The 27239-nt window shown below is 38.7% G+C and overlaps 1 pseudogene; it reads left to right on the forward strand.

Annotated features, from left to right (window-relative positions):
* Positions 1 to 522: 522 nt before the first annotated feature.
* Positions 523 to 27239, forward strand: part of LOC139459800 (uncharacterized) — a 107735-nt pseudogene continuing 81018 nt past the window's right edge.

Below are 27239 nucleotides of genomic sequence, written 5' to 3' on the forward strand. Positions count from 1 at the left end.
GTGTGAAATCCACAGTGTTTTGTCCGGAAATGAGCGTAAATCATTATTGATATTTCAGGTATCAGGACATGGAATCTAATAAAATATAAGCTAACCTTTGTATTTATGGGAATTACCTCAAAACTTGCGCCATCACTGTGTGACAAGTGTGTATATTATGAACACCATCGTCTCAATAAATCGCTGTGTGTGTGACATATGATCCCCCTAAATGCATTTGTTATGGGAACATGTACAAAATGTATATATACCCTGGCCATCTGGAATATAGGTATGGTATAAACCTGTTATACACCGCCAAGTGTGATCGTATTGTTTTCACTCCCAGATCGTCAGGGATTGGCTTTCATGATTATTATCTCAAGTTGGGGTGGAGTACTGTATGTTTGTTTGACATGGGTGGATAGATAGGGGTAGAGATAGATAGGGGTAGATCGATCATCTCTGTGCAAGGAAGTACTGACTGGTGAGTAGGGGATATCGCTGCTGAAGCTCTTTATGTTATTAACATGTTCAGGATGGTCGAAGTGAAAGTGAAACGTTAGTGAGGCATGTTGTCACCACCATCTGTATCGATGGATGCTGTACAAGCTTTAGCCTCTGGTGGCATTTTTCACACAGTCTCTCTGAGTCATGCGATTGTCAATACTCCATGTAATTGTAAGTAGTAACTATTTGTTTACTCTGAACATTGTATTCAATACAAACTTCGTGTATCAGGTATTAGTCCTTATCTTGTGCAGTGGTTGATGAGTGGGACGTTGTCTAGTTATAATTGACACGATGGCTGGTGACTTATAGAGATGTGATATGTTGACTGTATAGCATTGGAAGTAATTTCCTTGTTATTTCCTTGTCTTCAGCAACTTAACTGATGCTTGTTGTTAGTGGTAACTAATGTGATCACATGGTCACGCTCACTGACAGGCTCAGTGTCATCGTATCCCAGTTGCATAGATTGATACTCATGATGTCAATCACTGGATCATTTGATCTGCACTGAATAATTTACAGACAGCCATCATATAGCAGGAATATTGATGAGTGTGGTGTTAAACTACAAATGCCATTATAAAACTGGAATATTGCTGAGTGCAATGTTAAACAAAAAAACTCCATTATAAATCTGGAATATTGCTGAGTGCAGTGTTAAACAAAAAACAAGGGATTAATTGTGTTTCAGTTAATATAATTTTGTTTTTAAAGTCAAGCAGTTTTGCTTTTGTTTCAGGAAATTGTGAGATTCAGAGGCAGGTGCACCCTACCAAGGACAGTCCAACATCCAAACCAGAGGACACAATAACCAACGTCAACTGAAATATGTAGGTAAGTACTCTCTGACTTAATTAATGTCATATTGATGTACATCTAGCATAAAAGTCATCATACAGGGCAGGGCTTCACGGAGGTCTTCAGACCCAGTGTAAAGTCTGAAAGTATACCCCCCCCCCCCCCCCCCCTTCAAAGTTTACCTGGGTAGATTCTGGGGCCTTCCAGAATCTACCCCCCTTTCCCAGAATCAACCCCCTGTGGTATAATCTGGGAGTTCCCAGAATCTACCCTAGGTTAAAACTATTATTGGTTTCAAAATGATTTTATATGCAATCAAAAGTAGGTAGGTCTATCCCCAAAGCATATTAAAGCTTATTCAATAACATAAGTGTAAGACGTTTCCTCACACAATTCTCAACACAAAGTATACCCCCACTTCAAAGTCTACCCCCCTTTACCAGAATCTACCCCGAGGTATAATCTGGGAGCTCCCAGAATCTACCACGGGGTATAATCTGGGAGCTCCCAGAATCTACCCCGGGGTATAATCTGGGAGTTCCCAGAATCTACCCCGGGGTATAATCTGGGAGTTCCCAGAATCTACCCTAGGTTAAAACTATAATTGCTTTCAAAATGATTTTATATGCAATCCAAAGTAGGTAGGTCTATTCCCAAAGCATATTAAAGCTTATTCAATAACATAAGTGTAAGACGTTTCCTCACACAATTCTCAACACCAACTTTCGAACTTACAAATTGATGATGACAACAATGAGTTAAAGTCAGTGTGATTTGTAAGATATTTTTTATTAGTTTAAACAATATTTATTTCTTCTTTGCATGTATAAAACAACATTTATTATCATCTACACTGGGGTAGATTCTGGAAACTCCCAGATTATACCCCCTAGGGTAGATTTTCGGAAAGGGGGTAGATTCTGGGAAGTCCCCAAAATCTACCCTGGGCATACTCTGAAGGGAGGTAGATTTTGGCACCTTACACCGGCATGTGTCATCTTACAAGACAATAGTGGCCCGGGTCTTCATACAGGTCTTCATGAAGATCTTCATAATGTCATTTTACATGGCAATAGTGGGTCTTCATACAGGTCTTCATGAAGATCTTCATAATATCATCTTACATGACAATAGTGGGTCTTCATACAGGTCTTCATAATATCATATTACATGACAATAGTGGGTCTTCATACAGGTCTTCACAATGTCATCTTACATGACAATAGTGGGTCTTCATACAGGTCTCCATAATGTCATCTTACATGGCAATAGTGGGTCTTCATATTGTCTTCATAATGTCATCTTACATGACAATAGTGAGTCTTCATACAGGTCTTCATGGAGATCTTCATAATGTCATCTTACATGACAATAGTGGGTCTTCATACAGGTCTTCATAATGTCATATTACATGACAATAGTGGGTCTTCATAATGTCATCTTACATGGCAATAGTGGATCTTTATACAGGTCTTCATAAGTTCATCTTACATGACAATAGTGGGTCTTCATACAGGTCTTCATAATGTCATATTACATGACAATAGTGGGTCTTCATAATGTCATCTTACATGGCAATAGTGGATCTTTATACAGGTCTTCATAAGGTCATCTTACATGACAATAGTGGGTCTTTATACAGGTCTTTATAATGTCATCTTACATAACAATAGTGGGTCTTCATACAGGTCTTCATAATGTCATCTTACCTGGCAATAGTGGGTCTTTATACAGGTCTTCATAATGTCATCTTACATGACAATAGTAGGTCTTCATAATGTCATCTTACATGACAATAGTGGGTCTTCATAATGTCATCTTACATGACAACAGTGGGTCTTCATACAGGCCTTGAAGCAGTAGAGCTGATTCAGATTGTCGTCAAATACTTATGTGTCAACTGGCCCATTACTTGTCAAATTGATGAGTCTGTGTCAGAACGATACAGAGAAAAGAGTGTCATGGATCATGGGTCAATCTGAAGCACAAATACATGCCTTACATGTGTTCCATTAGGTGTAAGGGGCAGTGGGGTGGCCTAGTGGTTAAAGGGTTTTCTCATCATGCCTTGGTACAGGTTTGATTCCCCACATGGGTACAAGGTGTGAAGCAGGTTCCTGATATCCTCTGTCTTCATATGGTTGCGATATTGCCAGTAGTGGCATGCAAAACAACACACTAAATGTCGGCACCAGTCTATGTAGGCAATCTCCACACAAGCTGCCAACGCAACAAGATCAATTCACTTAATATATTCATGAAGTTGCCATTTCTGTGCGACTGTCTGTAAATGTCTGTAGCTATCCATACTGTGTCTGCATCATCACGTTCATCGTGATGGAAGTCTTTTTTGTCGCCATGTTGTCTCATACCAAAATCTAAAGCCAATGAATCTAAATCTATGGCAGCTGATATACTACACAAAAGAAGTTAAGGAACACCCAGAGACTTCCAATTGTGGGTGTTCATTGAACTTGCATTGAGTGGAATATTAGCAGCCATAGAGGTTATTTGGCCTTAAAGAGAGAGAAAAACACACACACATGCATGCACACGTGCATGTGTAAGCAAGGATTATATCCTACCTTAACATTATCCCTGGAGACATTTTACTCTAGAGTATAGTATCTATAGGATTAAACACACTAGAGTATAGTATCTATAGGATTAAACACACTAGAGTATAGTATCTATAGGATAAACACACTAGAGTATAGTATCTATAGGATTAAACACACTAGAGTATAGTGTATATAGGATTAAACACACTAGAGTAAAGTATCTGTAGGATTAAACACACTAGAGTATAGTATCTATAGGATTAAACAACTAGAGTATAGTATCTATAGGATTAAACACACTAGAGTATAGTATCTATAGGATTAAACATACTAGAGTAAAGTATCTATAGGATTAAACACGCAAGAGTATAGTATCTATAGGATTAAACACGCAAGAGTATAGTATCTATAGGATTAAACACACTAGAGTATAGTATCTATAGGATTAAACACACTAGAGTAAAGTATCTATATTATTAAACACACTAGAGTATAGTATCTATAGGATTAAACACACTAGAGTAAAGTATCTATAGGATTAAACACACTAGAGTAAAGTATCTATAGGATTAAACACACTAGAGTATAGTATCTATAGGATTAAACACGCAAGAGTATAGTATCTATAGGATTAAACAACTAGAGTAAAGTATCTATAGGATTAAACACACTAGAGTATAGTATCTATAGGATTAAACACACTAGAGTATAGTATCTATAGGATTAAACACACTAGAGTATAATATCTATAGGATTAAACACGCAAGAGTATAGTATCTATAGGATAAACACACTAGAGTATAGTATCTATAGGATTAAACACACTAGAGTATAGTATCTATAGGATAAACACACTAGAGTATAGTATCTATAGGATTAAACATACTAGAGTAAAGTATCTATAGGATTAAACACACTAGAGTATAGTATCTATAGGATTAAACACACTAGAGTATAGTATCTATAGGATTAAACACGCAAGAGTATAGTATCTATAGGATTAAACAACTAGAGTAAAGTATCTATAGGATTAAACACACTAGAGTATAGTATCTATAGGATTAAACATACTAGAGTATAGTATCTATAGGATTAAACACACTAGAGTAAAGTATCTATAGGATTAAACATACTAGAGTAAAGTATCTATAGGATTAAACACACTAGAGTATAGTATCTATAGAATTAAACACACTAGAGTATAGTATCTATAGGATTAAACACACTAGAGTAAAGTATCTATAGGATTAAACACACTAGAGTAAAGTATCTATAGGATTAAACACGCAAGAGTATAGTATCTATAGGATTAAACACGCAAGAGTATAGTATCTATAGGATTAAACAACTAGAGTAAAGTATCTATAGGATTAAACACACTAGAGTATAGTATCTATAGGATTAAACATACTAGAGTATAGTATCTATAGGATTAAACATACTAGAGTAAAGTATCTATAGGATTAAACAACTAGAGTAAAGTATCTATAGGATTAAACACACTAGAGTAAAGTATCTATAGGATTAAACACACTAGAGTATAGTATCTATAGGATTAAACACGCAAGAGTATAGTATCTATAGGATTAAACAACTAGAGTAAAGTATCTATAGGATTAAACACACTAGAGTATAGTATCTATAGGATTAAACACACTAGAGTATAGTATCTATAGGATTAAGCACACTAGAGTATAGTATCTATAGGATTAAACACACTAGAGTAAAGTATCTATAGGATTAAACACACTAGAGTAAAGTATCTATAGGATTAAACACACTAGAGTATAGTATCTATAGGATTAAACACGCAAGAGTATAGTATCTATAGGATTAAACAACTAGAGTAAAGTATCTATAGGATTAAACACACTAGAGTATAGTATCTATAGGATTAAACATACTAGAGTATAGTATCTATAGGATTAAACACGCAAGAGTATAGTATCTATAGGATTAAACACACTAGAGTAAAGTATCTATAGGATTAAACATACTGGTATGGGTTCAAATTCACTAGGGAGAATCATCCTGACACTAGAGAATTTCATACCCGGGATAAAAAATAGAGTAGGATAATATTCACTCTTACACATGCGCACGCAAAAGTGCAAACACACGCCACATAAAAGTGCAATAATCTTGAACACACCATTAAACCTTCTTTAACCTCACAAACAAATGACCTCCCTGCATAACATTATTATAAATGTTGAATACCATTACACGCACCCCGAACCCATTGACTGTGCATCAAGACAACAAAACTACTCCCAAACCCTGTATGCTTTTGAGAAGAAACAAAAAAACTGTTCTTGTATAAAAGTTCTTGTGTATTCATATTTGCTGCTGGAGATGGTAATCTTACAGTCAGTGTGAATGGTGTGTACTGTGTAAAGACAGTGTGAAGACAGCGTGAAGACAGTGTGTTGATGTGATCTATCAGGGTGCTGGGGAAAACACACAGCACCTATCCACTGCTGGATTAGGTAGACAGTGAAATCTAGCAGACCGTCTTGTGTCGGCGAAGGCCGTTGTCACGTTTACGGCACATGGGAGCTGCATACACCAAGAACACGACATGCACTCTTGGTCATCACACCTACCACTGGGACAAAGCCTGAATGGAAAGAAGGGTGTGGTTTCAAATACTTGACACACCCTGACGTTTGGATTTATATAAAACACTCCGGTGTGAAAATACTGTATAGCAAGAAGAATTTCTTGTTCATGTGTTTACACAAACATTAAAAGTGAAACGTGAGTGTCGAAGATTGATGAAAAAAATTAAAATCTTAAACCTGGACCTTTAGGGATAAAATTGATAGCCCATTATTTGAAAGTTAGGAGGGTAAATTTGGAAATGGCTATTTTCAATTTAATTGCACAATTTATGTTTTAATATTCTCATGTTAGAAAAGTTGAAATTCACTTTTGTCATATATTTTCCTCGAGGGCAAACTTTAGTCCCAGTACCAAAGCTTGATTTAAGGGTTGACTATAAGCTCGAAAATGGCTTTTTTCCATTAAATTGTACAATGTTTGTTTAAATATTCTCATGTTAGAAAAGTTGAAATTCACATTTGTCACATTTGTCACATATTGTCTTTGTGACTCAACAGTACAACAGAGTTATGTCAATATGTAATACTTTTGTATTCTAATGTTGATATTATTTTGGAAAAGAAATGCTGAATTAAGTTTGCCAATGCCAAATCTGGAGTCGTTTTAAGACAGTCGTTTTTACCAGACTGACTTCCCTTGACACCATCATGTTGATTGGTGTCCCTTTGTGAACCATCTTAGACACTTCAACAATTTGATAAAATGGTATCTATTTATGCAGGACGGGATAGGCTGCCTCCATGGTCTAGTGAGGACTGAAGAGTAAAACCCCTTTTACCTATTTACTTCTTAAAATAAGGAAAAACATAATATAGGTGGTCCATCATGAGACCTCCATGGTCTAGGGGTAGAGTGTCCGCCTGGAGAGCGGAAGGTCCGGGTTCAATCCCCGGCCGCATACCAAAAGACGTTAAAAGATGGTACTTGTTGTTACCCTGCCTGGGGCTTAGCATTAAGGGGCTAGAACAAGGACTGGTTGGCTCTGAGTCAGTGTACTGGGTCAGAGTGGGGTATTCTTGTTAAACTGCGGCATAGTATCTCAGTGTGCTAGCACTATAAACTTGGCAATAGTCCGGACTAGTACAAGCAGCCACACAAACACACAGATATGCATGCACATCGCTTTAGAAGTGCAATAATCTTGGACGCGATGTTAAAACCAATTTCACCTCACCTTATACAGTATAATTATATATTACTCTAAAGAAGTTAAAGAACACCTGATTGTGTTATATGACCGTAGTTAATCTGTCATGTCATGGCAGATTAACTATAATCATATGAAAAAATCAAGTGTTCTTTAACTTCTTTAGAGTAATATATAATCTTATGTAATCACACTTGTATGAATTTCTTCATTTTAGATTTGAAACAAAATGTGTCTTTTCAATCTTTTCATCTGTCTATTCAAAGCATGTATTTTTCAGATATATATATTTTATATCCTCTGATGTTACCACAAAGAAATCAATTACCGTAAATAATTATCTTTTTTCCTTGTCACATGGTGGTAAAACAGTGACAGGTGACTGGTTTTAAGCCTGGGGCATGTATGATGGATCACTGTGTTAGCAATAAACAGAGTGGGGACGGAGACGAACAATGTGCTGCAACACTTCTGTTACATCAGTTTAGTTTTAAGACAATGCTAGTTCAGTAGCCTCATATATCACCCTGACAGCCCGGCAACAATACCTGTGTACATCAAAGTATTGATTGATCAGTGTGGAATGTGTATGTAAATGATTATCATGAATGTCACTGTTTAAAGTTGACAACTGAAACACCTGTTGCGGTTCTCTGAAACCTGAGATTGGAGTAAGCTGACTGGTATTCAAGTACCTGGTTATTGGGTATTCATTCATCTGTAGAAGTCATTGATGTCATGTCATGTGGACTAATTCAGGTGATGCTGACCTAGTTGTATTGTTTGCTGCTGTGTTATCTCATCATCACTGTCGTCGTCATCATTGTTGTCGTCATTGTCGTCGTCATCGTCGTCATCGTCATCATCATCATCATCATCATCATCAACACTGCCATCATCATCATCACTGTTGTCATCATCACCATCGTCGTCGTCATCATCATCATCATGATCAACATCTTTTATTCCATCATCATCATCATCATTGCTGTCATCATTGTTATCACCATCATTGTCGTCATCATCGTGATTGACATCTTTTATTCCCATCATCATCATCATCATCATCATCACTGTTGTCGTTGTCATCATCATCAATCATTATTACTGTTGTCATCATCATCATCATCATCATCATCATCATCAGCGGCATCATCATATACCACTCTAACACACTCGGCACTCTCACTTCCTTTCATACTGTATTTTTTATGAGTGCATTTTGTACAGTTCATTTCAATGATGATTTCACCGGTGAAATGATGATTTCACCGGTGAATTTTTCTGTATATACACTGTGTAGCATGTAGGACGTGTAGAAATTCTGCAACCTCTAAATGTTCCATATTTTCACTATATCATCATCATCATCATCAGGAGGGCACGGGTGGCCAAGTCGTCTAAGGTGCCGCGATTGCTGTGCAGAGTTGTGTCCTCTGGACACGCCGGAAACCTATGATTGTGGTTTCGAATCCCGGTTCACCCCAATTATGTTTCTAGATTTGTCAGCACCATACCCGTGCTCGTGGGTTTCACCAAAGTGGTAAACGTCTGAGACCTGCATCACTTCGGGCTTTCCTCCCACATCAAGCTGACACGCTGTTATATAACTGGAATAATGTTAAAAGTGGCGTTAAACCCAACTCACTCACTCACTCATTCTAACACTCAAGGTCAGTCAGCACTCTCACACCCTTTCATACTGTTTCGTGCAGTTATGTCAATGCTGTTTTCATTGGTGAAATTTCCTGACGTGAACAACTTCCCAGCTCCATTGTCACCTTACCGAACAGCAAGATAAGCGACTGATAAACATCATTCCCAGGTAATTAAGGACAGCAGTCGGTAGGTGTTGCTTTACAAAGACTGAGTTGATCTGTGCAGGGTTTACGAAGTGTGTGTTACTATTATGTCTAATCCAGCACTCTCTGTTCGTGCTGCTGACTGGAAAAGCCAATTATAAAGAACCTCTACAGATGATGAGCTGAATGTGATGGAGCGAGGATGAATCTTTTATATGCATGTTAGTCCTTGTGCAGGCAGCCCTCATGCTGTTTCAAGCTTTCAAAGAAAGTCTCCTATTTCTAATTCATTTTTTTGGGCCTATTTTTGTCTTTTTCATTAGTATGGCTTACAGAACATAACAGAAGGTTAGCCTTGAGTCTTACGAAACATGTTGCCATGGCATTGAAGTTTGTCAGGAGTTATCTACCCTTGTCCAGAGCAGATCACCACTATGGCATAGGATTTTGATCCCAAAATAAAAGATGGCCATTTATCAGATTTGTATCCACATTGAACCTTGAACAGCAGTTCTGAGATGAAGATGGCAGCCTGTGCCATCAGCTATCTGACCATGGGAATTAAACGTTAATGTCTGTGTAGTAAGAACACGTACAATTGAGTTATCTTTAAACATTTAACGTGTGGTTATAGATTCTATGGTCTGGTGCCAGTCTCCAGTGTAGGCCTAGACATTGTAATTAGTGCCTGGAGGGAATTAATTCATTGACTCAATGTAATCAGAGAAATCCACTGCATCAAGAATGACCTGCTCCATCTAACATGATGTCTGAGTAGACTCAAAAGTGGTAGGGCAGCATCCTGTTAAGTGGAAACAGTTCACTGATATCATTATGCAAGCATTTTACAGGGTCATGAGTGGCCCAGTCATCTTAGGCAATGCATTTCTCGGTGCAGAGTTACATCCCCTGGTTATGCCAGAAAACTGTGATCATGGGTATGAATCCCAGTTCGCCCGGATCATGTTTCTAGGTTTATCAGCACCATACCCATGCTCAATGAGTTTCACCAAAGTGGTTAATGTCTGAGACCTGCATCACTGCTGACTTTACTCCCACATTAGGCTGACACGCTGTGATGTAACTTGAATACTGTTCAAAGGCGTTAAACCCAACTCACTTGCCAGTATTTCACCATACGCATATTTTGAGTATGATTTTTTCAAAATTTTAAATAAGATTTTTAGAATTGTAGTATAAAAGTACCAATATTGCTTTAATGGGAATCTTATTGCAAAACAGTATCCTTGGATTGACTTTATTTTAGTTCGTAAACAATATTTGTTTGACCTTGACCGTCCAGGCAAACTTTTGCAAAACATGTCCTCCAGTGGGACAGTCCAATGTAGACTATATGCAGTAAAAATAACTTTCAATAACATGCCTCTTAGGAAGGCAATAAATTATTACTTACATTGTGTATACTTATTGACCAGTGAGAGAGCAGCACTAATGAGGCTGGGTGATATGGCGATATGTCCCAGGCCTATAGTGCAGGGGATCAATACCGTATATGGCTGTCATGGCGGTGGTGGTAGGGCTGCCACATATGTCGCTGTCAGCATCTCACCTAGGATGAGGGCAAACAATGTACATGGATTAATCAGATTAGGTGCATTTATGATGTCACTTAGACATTGCACTTCCAGTAATGCCAGAATGCTCATTGGGTAAGTCCTATTAATTCATTGACAATGTTATTGCTTCCATCGGAGGTTTATGCAGGGCAGAGAGATATATCATGTCCACTATAGGATACTAGTTTGTAGTATACATAGATACTTTATGCCTGATTTCATGTTTTGTTGAATGGTTTTGGGCTGTATTAATCAGGACTGATCTGACCTGGGGGAAATTAAACTGAATCTTGTTGGTGATTTCCAAAGCTGTTTTCAATAGGAGATAAAGTGAGATTGTCAATAGCATAGCTGTTTTCTATAGGAGATAAAATGAGATTGTCAATAGCATAGCTGTTTTCAATAGGAGATAAAGTTTTTGTTTGTTTGTTTGTTGTTTAATGCCACATTCAGCAATATTTCAGCTAGCAGTCTGTAAATAATCAAGTCTGGACCAGACAATTCAGTGATTGACATCATGAGCATTGATCCATGCAGCCTGAATACAAAGTGAGATTATCAATAGTGTAGCTGTTTTCAATAGGAGATAAAGTGAGTTTCTCAATGGCATAGCTTTTTTCAATACAAGATAAAGTGAGATTATTAATAGCAAAGCTGTTTTCTATAGGAGATAAAGTGAGATTTTCAATAGGAGATAAGATTTGAAATTAACCATTGTTCTTGGGTTCATTTAGATTTTACTTTATATTTTGTAAATATATATTTTGAGATAAACTAGCTTTATTTCTATGACTGAATGGTAGTCTGCTGTGTCATCACAATATTATGTTAATGTATATCTGTGATATTGTGTGTCATGTAGTAAATCTGTGACATAGTGTGTTATGTATATCTGTGACAGTGTGTGATGTAGTAAATGTGTGACATAAAATGTCATGTAGTATATCATGTCATTGAATATCTGCCATATATCAACACTATATGACAGTGTGTCATGTACTATATGTGTGTCATGTCATTGTATATCTACCGTATAAATCAACAATATATGACAGTGTGTCAAATAGTATATGTGTGTTATGTCAGTGTATATCTACCGTATATATCAACAATATATGACACAGTGTGCCATGTAGTAAATGTGTTATGTCAGTGTATATCTACCGTATATATCAACAATATATGACACAGTGTGCCATGTAGTAAATGTGTTATGTCAGTGTATATCTACCGTATATATCAACAATATATGACACAGTGTGCCATGTAGTAAATGTGTTATGTCAGTGTATATCTGCCGTATATCACAAGGCAGGTGGCAGCTATGCAGTGACTGTGCCGTACAGCCCATCTGGCACAGGGAGTTATCCTATTACTCACCATGTTGCGTACACCGTCACGATAAACAGTACTTCAGTATAGTTACATGGATGAATAGAAGCAGAGTGAATAGACTGGTGGTCTTACAATGATTACACTTTACGGTGAGTCTAGCTGCAAGTAATAATAATAATAATAATAATAATAATAATAATAATAATAATAATGATAAATTTCAACCTGCAGGTAGACAGATATTTTTATATTTCATGCCTTGTGACTGATGTGTCCCAGAAGCAGAAATAATAGTTTTATAAACTTTGTTATTGCATGACTTCACACATTACACTGGGTGATATTTAGGCTTTAGCCTGGACTAATTCGCCTGTGTTTTCTTATTTTTACAATGTTACATATTCCATTGATTACATTCGATTGCTGTGTCATTGATGGTGTATTAATGCCCTCAAATAGCTGCGGATGACTGTGTGGTGATAAAACACCATCAGATGTTAATTGTTGTCAGTTGTTTGCCTGATGACAGGAAATGAGTCTGCCATGTGTTACAAATTCTCACATTACTATGGAGATTAGTTGTAGGACTGGTAGCATTTTACCAACTTACATTCTTATGTAGGCTCAGACTCAAAACAGTTTGAAACCTTGACAAATAATAGATAATAAGTGCGTCTCCCCAGAGAGCGGAGGTTCGATGATTGAAGGTGCTACTTGTTGGTACCCTGTCTGGCACTCGGCATTAAGGGGCTAAAACAAGGACTGGTCGACTCAGAGTCAGTATTCTGTGTCTGAGTGGGGTATTCATGTTAAACTGCGGCATAGTATCTCAGTGAACTAGCACTATAAAATCGACATTAGCCTCGACTAGTACAAGTTGACACACACACATTTGCATGCACGTTGCTATGTAAGTGCAATAATCTTAAGCACGATGTTAAAGCCCATTTCACCTCACCTCACCCATCATGAGATCATGTAAACAGTAAACATGATGACAGTAGGATTTATTCTTTTTTCTCAAGACCAATCAAACATCGCTGGTTTAAGTGTAAGAACAAATTATCTGTAATTATAAGTGCAATAATCTTGAATGTGATGTTAAACCCCATTTCACCCCAACTCAAATGCCTGCAGTATTTTGTAAACATGCCGATATTTATCACATTTAAGCAAAGCCTTGCTTTCACCATATCATTTGTAAATATATCCCTATGGTTTCGCCAGTCGATATATCAATACACAATGGTGTCCGTCAATACATGAACATGTATATTAACAATGGCCTTTCTAGTGGATTCAGTTGGGGAGTGGATGATAGCCGAGTGTGTTTGGGTATTGTACATATTACATACAGGTATTAGGAATTAAAATTGTACTAAAGCCTTTTGTAAGCATTATAGTTTTTATTGGTGATATATGATATTTATCGATATGGAAACACAGGGTAATAATCTTAGGAATATGAGTCATTCATAAAATAATCAATGTCTAAGAAACTAGATTTTGTTCATTTTGCCATATATACTGAACAACAAAAGTAAGGGATCATGACTCATTTTAGGGATATCCTTTTGTCGCGAAGACTGGTTTTCTTGAAATGTGTACGGTAGTTCAAAATATTTCATGATCCTTTACTTCTTTTGTTTAGTATATATACCGACATGCATCAAACAATATAACAGAGGCTGTGAATCAAAGACTAGATCTCCTTGTGGAAACATCAGCCAGACATGCAAACACATACTTCACGAGATTACCTTAACGAGATTTGTAGTGGTACTAGCAAACACAGTCTGAAATAAAATGAGGCGTTTTCAAAATGGCTGACTTGGAAAGGAGACACTACATACAAACAACTCATTCTTCCTCTCCCTATAACATTTTTGTCAATTATTTCCTTTCTCTTCTGAAGTAATAAAATAAACCCAACAGATAGTCACCATTGACATGGGATAGATTGTGTAGATAATGAGGGCCTCCCTGATCAAGTGTCGTTGCTCTAGCAATGAACCACCATACACCCCTACAGGCAGTCTGCATGGGACACAGATATAAAAGATGTTTAATATCATATAGGAATATGTCAACAAGTTTTATGTGTCTTCTGAGAACATGACTCTTTCTGTTTCATGGGGGCTGTAGCTGACTTAATAGTTACTTAGTTTATGTGAAACTATCAAACAAGAAAAAACTGGGTACGTCAATAATGTGATATCAGATAGTTCAGTATTTCTTTCTCAACAGTTGTAAAATTTATGTCCATCTTTTAACACTTTCTGCGAGTAATAATGAATACGTCAAACTCAGGTCAGAACAGTCTAACTCCTACCCCCGTCCTGACACCACCCACCCATCCACATCTAGCTCCACCCCTTCCTCAACACAATCCCTACCTCAACTCCTACCCCCGTCCTGACACCACCCACCCATCCACGTCTAGCTCAATCCCTTCCTCAACACAATCCCTACCTAAACTCCTACCCCTGTCCTGACACCACCCATCCATCCACGTCTAGCTCAATCCCTTCCTCAACACAATCCCTACCTAAACTCCTACCCCTGTCCTGACACCACCCATCCATCCACATCTAGCTCCACCGCTTCCTCAACACAATCCCTACCTAAACTCCTACCCCTGTCCTGACACCACCCATCCATCCACATCTAGCTGCACCCCTTCCTCAACACAATCCTTACCTCAACTCCTACACCCGTCCTGACACCACCCACCGTTCCACATCGAGCTCCACCCCTTCCTCAACACAATCCTTACCTCAACTCCTACCTCTGTCCTGACACCACCCGACCATCCACGTTTAGCTCCGGCCCTTCCTCAATACAATCCCTACCCCAACTCCTACCCCCGTCCTGACACCACCCATCCATCCACGTCTAGCTCCACCGCTTCCTCAACACAATCCCTACCTCAACTCCTACCCCCGTCCTGACACCACCACCCTTTAATGTCTAGCTCCACCCCTTCCTCAACACAATCTTTACCTCAACTACTACCCCTGTACTGACACCACCACCCTTTAATGTCTAGCTCCACCCCTTCCTCAACACAATCCTTACCTCAACTCCTACCCCCGTCCTGACACCACCCATCCATCCACGTCTAGCTCCACCGCTTCCTCAACACAATCCCTACCTCAACTCCTACCCCCGTCCTGACACCACCACCCTTTAATGTCTAGCTCCACCCCTTCCTCAACACAATCTTTACCTCAACTACTACCCCTGTACTGACACCACCACCCTTTAATGTCTAGCTCCACCCCTTCCTCAACACAATCCTTACCTCAACTCCTACCCCTGTCCTGACACCACCACCCCTTCATGTCTAGCTCCACCCCACCCATCCTTTTCTAGCTCCCACTCCTTCATATTCTGCCTAAACACCCTTTTAACTATATACATGATAATGAGGCACCAAGATCATATTCCCAAAGGCTGGCAAACAGCATCTTTTATTGATAGCTGATATAATTAGATATCTGTCTATTTATAGGCAATTATCATATCTAATTAAGAATTAAAAGATATGTAATTGTGTCTGCTTCTATGTATATTGAATGAATAATCAATCTCAGTATAGTGGGCGTTGCAATGAAACATTGTGTTGTAGATGCGTGCATTATTACAAAATCAATATAAACTACTTAAAAGAGGTTAAAGAACACAGGCTCTTTCATATTACTATTGATCTGTCATGCCATGAAAAATTAAATTAGTCATACAAACAAACTGGGTGTTCTTCAAATACTTATGGGTAGTACAGTTGGTAGGACAATGTTTGTGTTATAACAACATAAAAGAACTTTAGTATAATCAATCATCATTATACATTTTTGTACATTTTATTCGGCAACTTCTAGTAACATGGAAAGTAAAAGTTGGTATTTGTTGTTGGTGGAACAGGTCGTCACATCACAGGGTAATTGTTCACAGGGGTTCACTGTCCATAGTCAAGCCATTTGTTTCTTATCTCGCAAACATAAGTGTTCCAAATTGCCAGCGGTTAATTCGCTGACGTTGATGTGATTTATGGAAATATTGGACAGGTGACGTTCATGTCATTTCCAGCCGACATGCATTCCGGTAGCAAGAGTCGTAAACGTCCCACTCTGCATCAAAACAGCATAAAGCCCTGGTTATAACAACGGCATATAGACATGGTCGTACTGACACAATGAGGGAAACTGTTGGAAACTAGAGCATGTGGTACGTCAGTGATAAGTACTCCAGCCTTCTAGTGCTGCTTGCCTCTGGGTACCTGGCTGTGACGCACCAGCGCAGGTCTGTAGATCAACACGGTGATACACAACGATCACTCCCTATCTCTGTGGGACTTTAACGATTACACTCATTTATTGTTGCAAACTGGATGCAGATGACTGTAAACAAGCTTCAGGTAATTCCATGTTTTTAAGTTATATTTGGGGTAATGGTGCAGTCTCTTTGCTAGGACACTGTGTATGTACAACTAGTAAACAAACAGGCTAGTTGGGTTTTTTTTCTTATGTGGGAAATATTGGCATGAGTGTGAACAGCTCGTAAAGGAGAGTTAAAACTTTGTGATTTGCTGTTGGGAAATATTGGCATTTTTGTCTATATATTGTAAACAAAACTGCAGACTTCATGGTTTGTCTTTTGTGGGAAATATTGGCATGAGCTAAAGAACATGTGAACAAGACTGCAGACTTTGTGATTTGCTGTTGGGAAATATTGGCATTTTTTGTGTATTTATTGTAAACAAAACTGCAGACTTCATGGTTTGTCTTATGTGGGAAATATTGGCATGAGTGCGTACAACGCGTAAACAAGACTGCAGACTTTGTGATTTGCTGTTGGGAAGTATTGGCATGAGTGTGAACAACGTGTAAACAAGACTGCAGACGTCTCAGTTTGCTGTTGGAACATACTGGCATGAGTGCGTACAACTCGTAAACAAGACTGCAGACGTCTGGGTTAGCTCTATTTCCCATATGCATCATGAGTCAGCCTGAAATGATACTATAGAAAAGGTATTTTTTTCCACGATTTAAATGCCCATAATTAGGGGTGCGTATTACACACAGGTGCATATTATGCACAAATATATGCAGTATGAAGGCTCCAGTATATATGTACAGAGTATGTAAATCCAGCTATGCTGGTCCCTGGGATCGTTCTACCTGTATCTTCAAGCCCTCAAACGAGGTGGTGTCCACCTGAAGATGTAGTGTACCTATTTCCTGTAGAGGTACACCATGTTGCAAGCCCCTGCATCGCTGTAGCTGACAGTACCACTTGTAGACACAGGGTTGAATCTTATCAGTGACCATATACCGGTATATGGTCACAGATCTTATATACTTGTTTGCCACAATGCAGGTGTGAGGGATTTTTTTCTGAAAGGCTAAAAAATATATAAATGTTTGGTCTTGTTTTGCTTTGCAGCCTTTTCATACAATTCAGCAAATTTATGATTAATATATTTCAGCACATTTACAATTCATTATTCATTATTTCATCACATATACATTTAATTAATATCAGCACATTAATACCTCATCTATTTCAGAACATTTACAATTACATGTAATTTCAAGTCATACAATTCAATGATTTCAGCACATACAATCCAATAATTTCAGCACATATACAATTCAATAATTTCAGCACATATGCAATTCAATAATTTCAGCACACATACAATTCAATAATTTCAGCACATATACAATTCAGACATTTATGCACATATACAATTCAATCATTTCAGCACATATACAATTAAGACATTTATGCACATATACAATTCATTATTTGTAGCACATATGCAATTCAATAATTTAAGCACATACAATCCAATAATTTCAGCACATACAATTCAATCATTTCAGCACATATACAATGCAATAATTTCAGCAGATACAATCCAATAATTTCAGCACATATGCAATGCAATAATTTCAGCACATATACAATTCAATAATTTCAGCACTTTAATATGCAAATCATGCAAGAAATGATTGTGACAAACACAGCACCAGTTTGTGGAGAACCAGTTCAGATTAAACTTCTTTGCTGGTCGTTATCTATGCTAGTGAGTTTGTAAACACAGGTGATAGTGGCAGCTTCAAGGCTGGCCAGCCAGGCATGTCAGCTCAGCGAGTCAGCTGGTCTCTCCTGGGAGAAAATACACTATATTAACTCGGGGTTGTTCAGTGGATGCCTGCACTGACTTTAACAAGTGTTAAAGAGCAGCATTTGTATTTTGTTGCGAACACCGCACTCAGCAATATTCCAGCTGTATGATGGCGGTCTGTATATAATCGAGATTTGACAAGACAGTCCAGTGATTGACATCATGAGCATCAATCCTTGCTTTTGGGATACGATGACATGCATCAACCAAGTCATTGAGCCTGACCACCAGATCCATTTGGTCACCTTACAACAAACACGGGTTGCTGAAGACCAATTCTAACCTGGATCTTCATGGGGTTTAACCAATAAGAATGAGTGAGTGAGTATGGTTTATGCCGCTTTCAGCAATATACTAGCAATACCATGATGAGGGACACCGGAAAATGGGTTCCACACATTGTACCCATGTGAGGAATCAAACCTGGGTCTTCGGCATGACAAGCAAACACTTTAACCACTAGGCTACCTCACCACCCTTTAGTTTCTGAAGCTGCACACAAAGTTCTGCATATTTTGATTAATTTGTTTTCATCACACCTGACATTTTCCTTTTATTTCAGATTAACATGCAGTCTCCATTGTTTTCTGAAATTCTGGTGAAGAAGATGGGTGGAAAAGATATGAAGGCAACTATGTTGTGATTGGACGACCTTCACCTTCCAGTCACGCAGAGCAGACGTCATCATGGCAGGGTGGACGAGTTTAACTGGATACCTCAACTTTAAACCAGGGGGAGGTAGGACGTTTACAACGTTAAAGTCTCTAGTTTATCAATAGGGGCACTTGTGGCCCAGCTGTCAAAAGCTCTGCAAATGCCTGTGCAGAGTTGCTCCCCTTAGTCATATCAGAATCCGATGATCATTTTCTCAAATCCCAAACTCACATTGATACAATGTTTTAAATTTTGCATGCATAATGGTTTGGACCTAAACAACTTATGGATTAAAGTAGGATTGTATAAAAAACCTGACGGATGATCTAAAATAATGTCATACCTATATGACCTTAGCTATATGGTTATAATTAAACCTACAGGTAGCATTTAGATTAAATGGTACATAACCTATTCTGGGAATGAATTTCAGTCATGTGACTTGTAAAGTAGACTCATTATAGATCCATAAAGAGACAGCATGCTTTCAATGACTGTTTGTATCTGTGTCAGTTGAGCACAACCTCACTCTGAGACACATCATTTACTTATTTTTTGGGCCACACTTTAATTATTTCTTGGGTTGTAGATTTAAAAAATATTTAATGAAAAACACATGGCAAGATAATTTTTTATTATGCAAAAAGGTAATCTACTGGTTTGTTGCCGTCTGTGCAGGGGCAGCCAAGCTTGGCGCACTGTTTAACCTGTTGTAACCTATTGTCTTACAGTTTAAACTATTGAATACAAAATTATTTTATTGTGAACAGATGTATATGCCTTCAGCAACACTACAAAAAAAAAAAAAATTATTTGCTTGGATAATGTTTCTAGGTTTGTCAGCACTATGCCCGTGTGGGTTTCACCAAAGTGGTAAACGTCTAAGACCGGCATCACTTCGGGCTTTCCTCCCACCTGCTGACGTGCTGTGATATAACTGGAATACTGTTGAAAGCAGCGTTAAACCTAACTCCATTTAGCGTTAAGGCAGACTCACTCACTCACTCACTCACTCACTCAAAACTCACTCAACCATCCACCCACTCACCTACTCACTCACTGTTTAGAGTTTGTGAAATCTGTGAACCAATTTTAGAAAACCGTCTTGCCATAGATTTATTCCAATATCCATAAAAGCTTTATGCGAATCATAATCCTAGTGAGCCAAGTGATGCATACGATTACATCCAACTGAATCATCACGTCACATCACATCGTTCTGTTCACCAGCCTGTATGCGTATTACTTAATTATTGACTTTTATTTTCATTACAATAACTATATACCAGTAGGTATATGGCGTGTTGATTCAAACATTTCAAAATTGCAATATTGACCGAAAGCAGTAGATCTACAAAGGGAGAGCTAATCACTCACAAGGTGCTGTATGGATCTATGACCACCTGTTGGCAGGGGAACAGTATTTTGATATAGACGACAGTGGTACGTTGTGACACAAATATCTCCATCATGAGCGAAGACATCGAAATAGGAGACTTGCTTTGGATATTTTTAAAGAATATTTTGAGACCCACATCCCAGTTAGGGCGAGGCACCTCACAATTGAGTTCCCTCCCCTAGTGATACCTGTGTTTGGAGGTAAGATCGGAGAATCGTGACTGCGTATTGATCTGATACTGACTCATTTCTGACTGTGGAAAACATCCCGAATGTATGACAAACCATATGGATTCGATGGTTACGATTAATAGAGTCATCTTTTTAAGATTTAGGTGTGTCATAATTATTAGAAATTAAATATATATATATATATGTTAAAATAAACAACACTTGTATGTAATCTCCTACATCTTCAGTAATCATTTTCAGATGTTAAAACTGATCAAAATAATATTTTCAGTTTATTTTTCTTGATGTTTATAATAAACAAATGTTCTAGTCAGATGTAGAGTTAGGCAAAGTCTGTCTGCTTGTTAATAAATAAAAGCGACCATACCTTTTCCATGCTTTGACGATGGCCGCCATCTGTGACACAGGCCGGAATGTGTCAGGTGCAGCCACTACACATGGACACCACGACATGAAGCTTATGTCGGACATCAACTAGGCATTGATATAAATATTTATTAAATTATTGTATGGAAAGGAATCCTGCATTGAGATTTCTGATACAACTGTAATTGCTCTGTAAGCGGAGACGTAATCACGTTATCATGTGACCAACCACTGACAAATGTAACTCTACCTTTCCTGTCTGTGCTTAAGTCACCTCATTTAAGAAATAAACGATGAGTGGGAGTTGTTTATCATACAATAAAACACTGCAGGGAGAATAAACCATGAGGGCTGCAGCCCCGAGTGGTATATTCTCCCTGCAATGTTTTATTGTACGAAAACGACCACGAGTCATTTATTTCTTATATGAGATGTCAATATTATGTACAGCCTCTTTATGAATGATGATAAAATGTACAAGCTTTAAACATTTTTACCCGTACTTAAATAATGATGACTCCCTCAATAGAATCCGTCCTGGGCAATGTCGGACAAATCCATTTTATCCATTTTATTCCATATTCTTACAATCCTCACGTCAGTTGCCTGTACACTTGCTCCCAGTACAGATTGTAATATCTCTACCGTTTTTGGAAGCAATTATTTGGCCATTGCGTTCATCTGCATTTCCAGCTACATCTATAGGGAATAACTTACTAGATACTCCCCTCTCAAAAATATCGTTGTCCAATATACAATGCCTTCAAGTTGCAAGCGTATATATGAATATCCACAAATGACGTCATGATAGAACAATGTTTTACCCTAAAATAAACCACGCTTCATTCTTCATTGTTATTTGCGATTTATCACAAAGTTATCTTATATTCGTGGATAACCCACACTGCATCGTCCAATATGTGAAAACAAAAAACAAACAAGGGAAAATAATTATATCTTAAGGTTTATCAGCACTTTCGTCTTAACGAGAAAATACGCAAGGTAATCTTAATCCCTGGATGTAAAACAATGCCTAGACGAACAATAAATACATCCATAAATGGTAGATCAACATGTCTGGTGATTTTGTATCTCAAATGTCAAATTTGTACTGATCAAGTCTCTTATCACACATTCTTTTACCGGACTTCGCTGAAGGGGTACGGTGAAATTTTTTTTCCGGCCTAATATTCAAAAATATTTTGTACAAAATGGTGAATCCGCTTGAGGGGGGTGCACATTATACTTGTGTGCGCAATATACTCGAGAAAATATGGTAATGTTTATTCGAAAGGTGTAAGTTGGCCAGAAGGATTGGCATCAGTGTTAGCTCTCCGTAATCTGTCACCCTTAATGTTTCTGGTCTGCTATACAACATAAGAGCTGACATATTCTACTTTGTGTCGTCTGCCAACTGCAGAGCCTGAATAAATCCATGATGACGGTAGTAAACAGGTCTGACGGAGATGTGTGTGTCATCTGTGTGGGCCATAAAGCACGAAGGCGTGCATGGCCTCCAAGTGGGGCACTTGGCTGACTGTTTTTCCCGACCATGTGGATCATTGCCCATGTTATCAACCACACATTTAATTATCTGCGTACTGTAAAACTTTCAATCAATAAAATACGAAAAAGACAGAGAAATGAAGTCTGTTCGGTAAATGTTTCACCAATTCTATATCGCCTCGCAGCCAGTGTCTTTAAACTGCCCCATGGGTTAGTGACACGTTCAGCTTCTGAGTAACCTCCATAGATGTCCATTGCACTGCCGAGAGTGCTTCAAAACAATGGTGAGGTGTGGTGAAATGGGGTTTAACATCACGTTCAAGATTATTGTACTTGGAGTGAAGTGCATGCATACGTGGGCTACATAATCATATTACATAATCAGGGAGATTCTAGGAGTCAAACCCATGATTAGCATAGTCCACTGGGCCACCCAAGATAGAGTTCAGGGCCCACTTGCACAAAGCAATCTTAGCGCTAAGACATATTGTAAGCCTATGTTAAAGTATGGGAGTTACAATCATCTTAGCGCTAAGATTGCTTTGTGCAAGTAGGCCCTGGAAAAGTCAGTCTTTAAAATTTAATATTAGTCACTAAATGGCTGAAATACAGACAATTCATTCTTAAACATAAACTTTACCTGGGTCATTCTGCATGATACATACTGCCAGCGAGTCATTAGGGGATTCTATGATGTGTTGCAGCTCTGAGTCGCCTCAAGTCCCGGAAGCGGATGTGGTGTGCCCTGGAAGAAAGTAAATGCCAGCTGTTGTACTACAAGTCGGAGGCTGATGCCCGGTCCAAGCCTCCCGCTGGGGAGGTCAACCTGAAGGGCGCCGCCATTACCCTTGACCTCGACAACCAGAACCAGTTTATTATCATGTAAGTATTCTATACCACCAGACCTTGATTATATCCTTGAACTCTGGAACTCTTAGACTCTTCTCCAGTTGTGCTCTGTCAGCAATCAGGGCAATCAGGTAGCCTAGTGGTTAAAGCGTTCACTCATCAGTTAATCAGGTTCGACCCGGGTTCGATTCCCGACATGGGTACATGTGTGAACCCATTTCTGGTGTCCCCCTCCGTGATTTTGCTGGAATATTGCTAATAGCGGCATAAAGCCATACTCACTCACTCACTCCAATACCCCACCCCCACACACCTATACCAATTCTCACCCTCCAATACCCACCCTCACCCTCCAATACCCACCCTCACCCTCCAATACCCACCCTCACACACCAAAACCAAACCTCACATGCCAATACCAATATAGTGGCGTTAAACCTTACTCACTCACTCTCTCAGCAATCTTATCTACATATGCTGCATAGGAACAGCAGACTAATTAGATGTAAAATTGTTCCCAAAGTTTTATATGTACTTCCTATGAAGTATGTGACCCCGTGTCCTCAGTGTGACCTGTAGGTCGCTATAGAGATAAACACGATGTAAGCCAGCACTGGAACTATGGAACACTATCTGGCAGATCTTCACATGCAATGCCAGGTGATACCAGTGGCTCTGGCAGATTTTATCAGGAGTTCATGGTATATTTGGGCTGTAGAAATTAAAACTATAGACATATATAGGTAAGTCATTCTTTGACAGATCACTTTTAGACAATGTATTTCCAGTGTCCTAGGGGGCGGTCGGGTAGCTTAGTGGTTAAAGCGTTCGCTCGTCACGATGAAGACCCGGGTTCGATCCCCGACATGGGTATAATGTGTGAAGCCCATTTCTGGTGTCCCCCACCGTGATATTGCTGGAATATTGCTAGAAGCGGCATAAAACCATACTCACTCACTCACCCTCCAGTGTCCTAGATGTCTTGGAAGGTTGTGAAGTTATGTTACGAGTTATGGAGTAATTGCCAGGCCCCGTTCCACAAAGTGATCTTAGTGCTATCTATGACTGTTGTAAGTCTAAGATAAATGCAAATCACAGCTTATCAATTCCCATATCAAGGGTGACTTGAATTTACACCAGGGCAACCAGCAAGCATGTTTAATCACAGTGCTTACATATTTCCTCTAATAGATGCTTCTGCTGTGTTATAATTAATATTTGGTATCTATTAGAGTCATTTTCATTTTCTATTAGAGTCATTTTCGGTTTTACTACCCCCAGCATGTATAAGAGACTAGGTGCCTGTTTTTCCAAATTGATTTTGACCCAGCATGTTTTAGACACCCAGTGTCACCAGAAAACTTCATTAGAGGAAGTAAGGTATTTTGGTCTGCTGTGCCTATCCATGCAGAGGATTTCTGTCTGTTATTAGTGGGTCTGTTACGTTGAACTTTGGAAGTGAGTGAGTGAGTTGGGTTTAATGCCGCTGTTAACAGTATTCCAGTTATATCACTGTGTGTCAGCTTAATGTGGGAGGAAAGCCCGAAGTGATGCAGGTCTCAGACATTTACCACTTCAGTGAAACCCACGAGCACGGGTATGGTGCTGACAAATCTAGAAACAGCATCGGGGCGAACCGGGATTCGAACCCACAATCATCGGTTTCTGGCATGCCCAAGGGATGCAACTCTGCACAGCAAAGCGTGGTGCCTTAGACGACTGGGCCACCTGTGCCCCCTGTGCCCCCTAAACTTTGGAAGTAATCCGGTGTGGTATACATGATTACAAACATCAGACCACTGAAGTCATGTGTGCTTGTTCTGTCTGCATGATTCTACTCAAAGATTAATTTCAACTGTTTACGAAGCCCTTCGCTGTCAGATACGTAATCCTTTGCTCCTGACAGATATAGGTATGTAGGTGTACCACATAGGCAGACATAGAGGCTCAGCCAGGCAGCTGTCATCACGCCTACACCCTGCTCTCTGTCACCATGTACATTACCTGTCACGATCTTGATGACCTGTCAATCAAAGTAGAAATACGATATTCATTTTTATTATGAAACTGACAAATGCAGTAGAACGTTTAAAAGTCGGTATAGGTGCTAGTCGTTTCATGTTTGCCACTGCGTTTCCAATTTATACATCTCAAAAGAAGTTAAAGAACACCTGAGTTTATAAACAACAAATAAACAAACAAACAATGGGGTCAGGTGGTCGCTATGGCTACTGGATACATTAATAATCTTATCATTCATTTACTGTCGCTGTCTTACATAGACTGGAGATAGGTCCCATGGTGTGTCTGGTGGCCCACATGGTCTGCTACTCCTTCACGGTGGATTCTGAGTTTCAATGGGTCCCCAGCAACCGATGCTTGTTGTACAATGCGACTTAATGGATCAGGTGGTCAGGCTTGTCATCACACCCAGTGTGCGGCATAATATCAATCACTGGTTCATCTGGTCCAGATGTGATTATTTACAGACAGATATGTCATATAGATGGATTATTTGTTAAGAACGATCAAACGAACGGACGATTGAACGAACGAACGATCAATGGATTGAACGAACGAACGAACAAACAAATGAATGAATGAATGAACGAACGAACGAAGAAGTTTTTGAAGTACAAGACAGCATGCATTTTTCTAGAGTGGCACAAATATCATGTATCTTTGTGAAATGTCAACAATAGAATTCACATTGCACTTTTGCTAAAGTTTGAATTGCTCCTACGTTAAACTTTTCATTGTGTCTAATCTTAATCTTATGTTTAGAAGTGTGATGATTGAAGAGTATTCATTGATCTTGAGAGAGACACTGTAAAATGCACCAATCAATAGTGTTGAGTGGTCTGTATTGTACAGTAGGTGTTATGAGGTTATAAGCCCAGTTGGTAGCTATGAGTGTGTAGTACGAGATGCCATCACACCCTGGTGACAGCCTAGTTGGGCTGGGATGTCCACAGTGAAGGACAGACTGCAGTAATGAGGTCCTGGACTGTGTCAACATGGGCTTACCGCTCCGGTAAAAACACAGGGCCATAGCTCTAGGAACGTGTAGTATTCGCTGATTGGACAAATAGTGTGCTTGGCCAGGTGGTGGCAATCAACTTGTAAGGATAATGATTACGTGAATAAATTATAAATTCTCATCAGCCCATCAAACCATAAATTCCTGCAATTCGATTCAGGAAAAAAATATCTTAGTTTTACCTAGATTATTTTTAGAATATATAATTTTTTTGTATTGAGCACCAAACTTTGAATTATGTCAATGTATTACTTATTACTAAAAATTAAAAAACAAATAGTTATGTCCTCTAATTGTGATTAAGAATGATACAACTTATTATCATACTTCCATGTATGAGATCTGATAAAGTCTACATGATCCTGATGAAATACCATGTATATCCCACCTTGGAGGGAAATAAATTTCTCAACAGGTGAATAAATCTGTTATACCCCACCACGAACATGAACAGGTAGCACATGGATTTCTCAGAGGCAGAATAAATACTTGTTTTGGTGCAAAAAGCTGCATGCTTTTTCCAAGTCAATGAAAGTCAAATAACATAGCACAAGTTAACCTCTGCTCAATCGAACAGCTCTTTTCTATCAATTTTGAATTTGTTTTAATTCTTTTACTATGTCATTTTAAAACATCTCGGTAAAATAAATGTGTTGTAGCAGAATCACGAGGGGTACATGGGGTTTTATGTTTCCGTGTTAGGT

Source organism: Haliotis cracherodii, unplaced genomic scaffold (genome assembly GCF_022045235.1).
Source record: "Haliotis cracherodii isolate W230 unplaced genomic scaffold, xgHalCrac1.p SCAF_13, whole genome shotgun sequence".
Lineage (NCBI taxonomy): Eukaryota > Metazoa > Mollusca > Gastropoda > Lepetellida > Haliotidae > Haliotis > Haliotis cracherodii.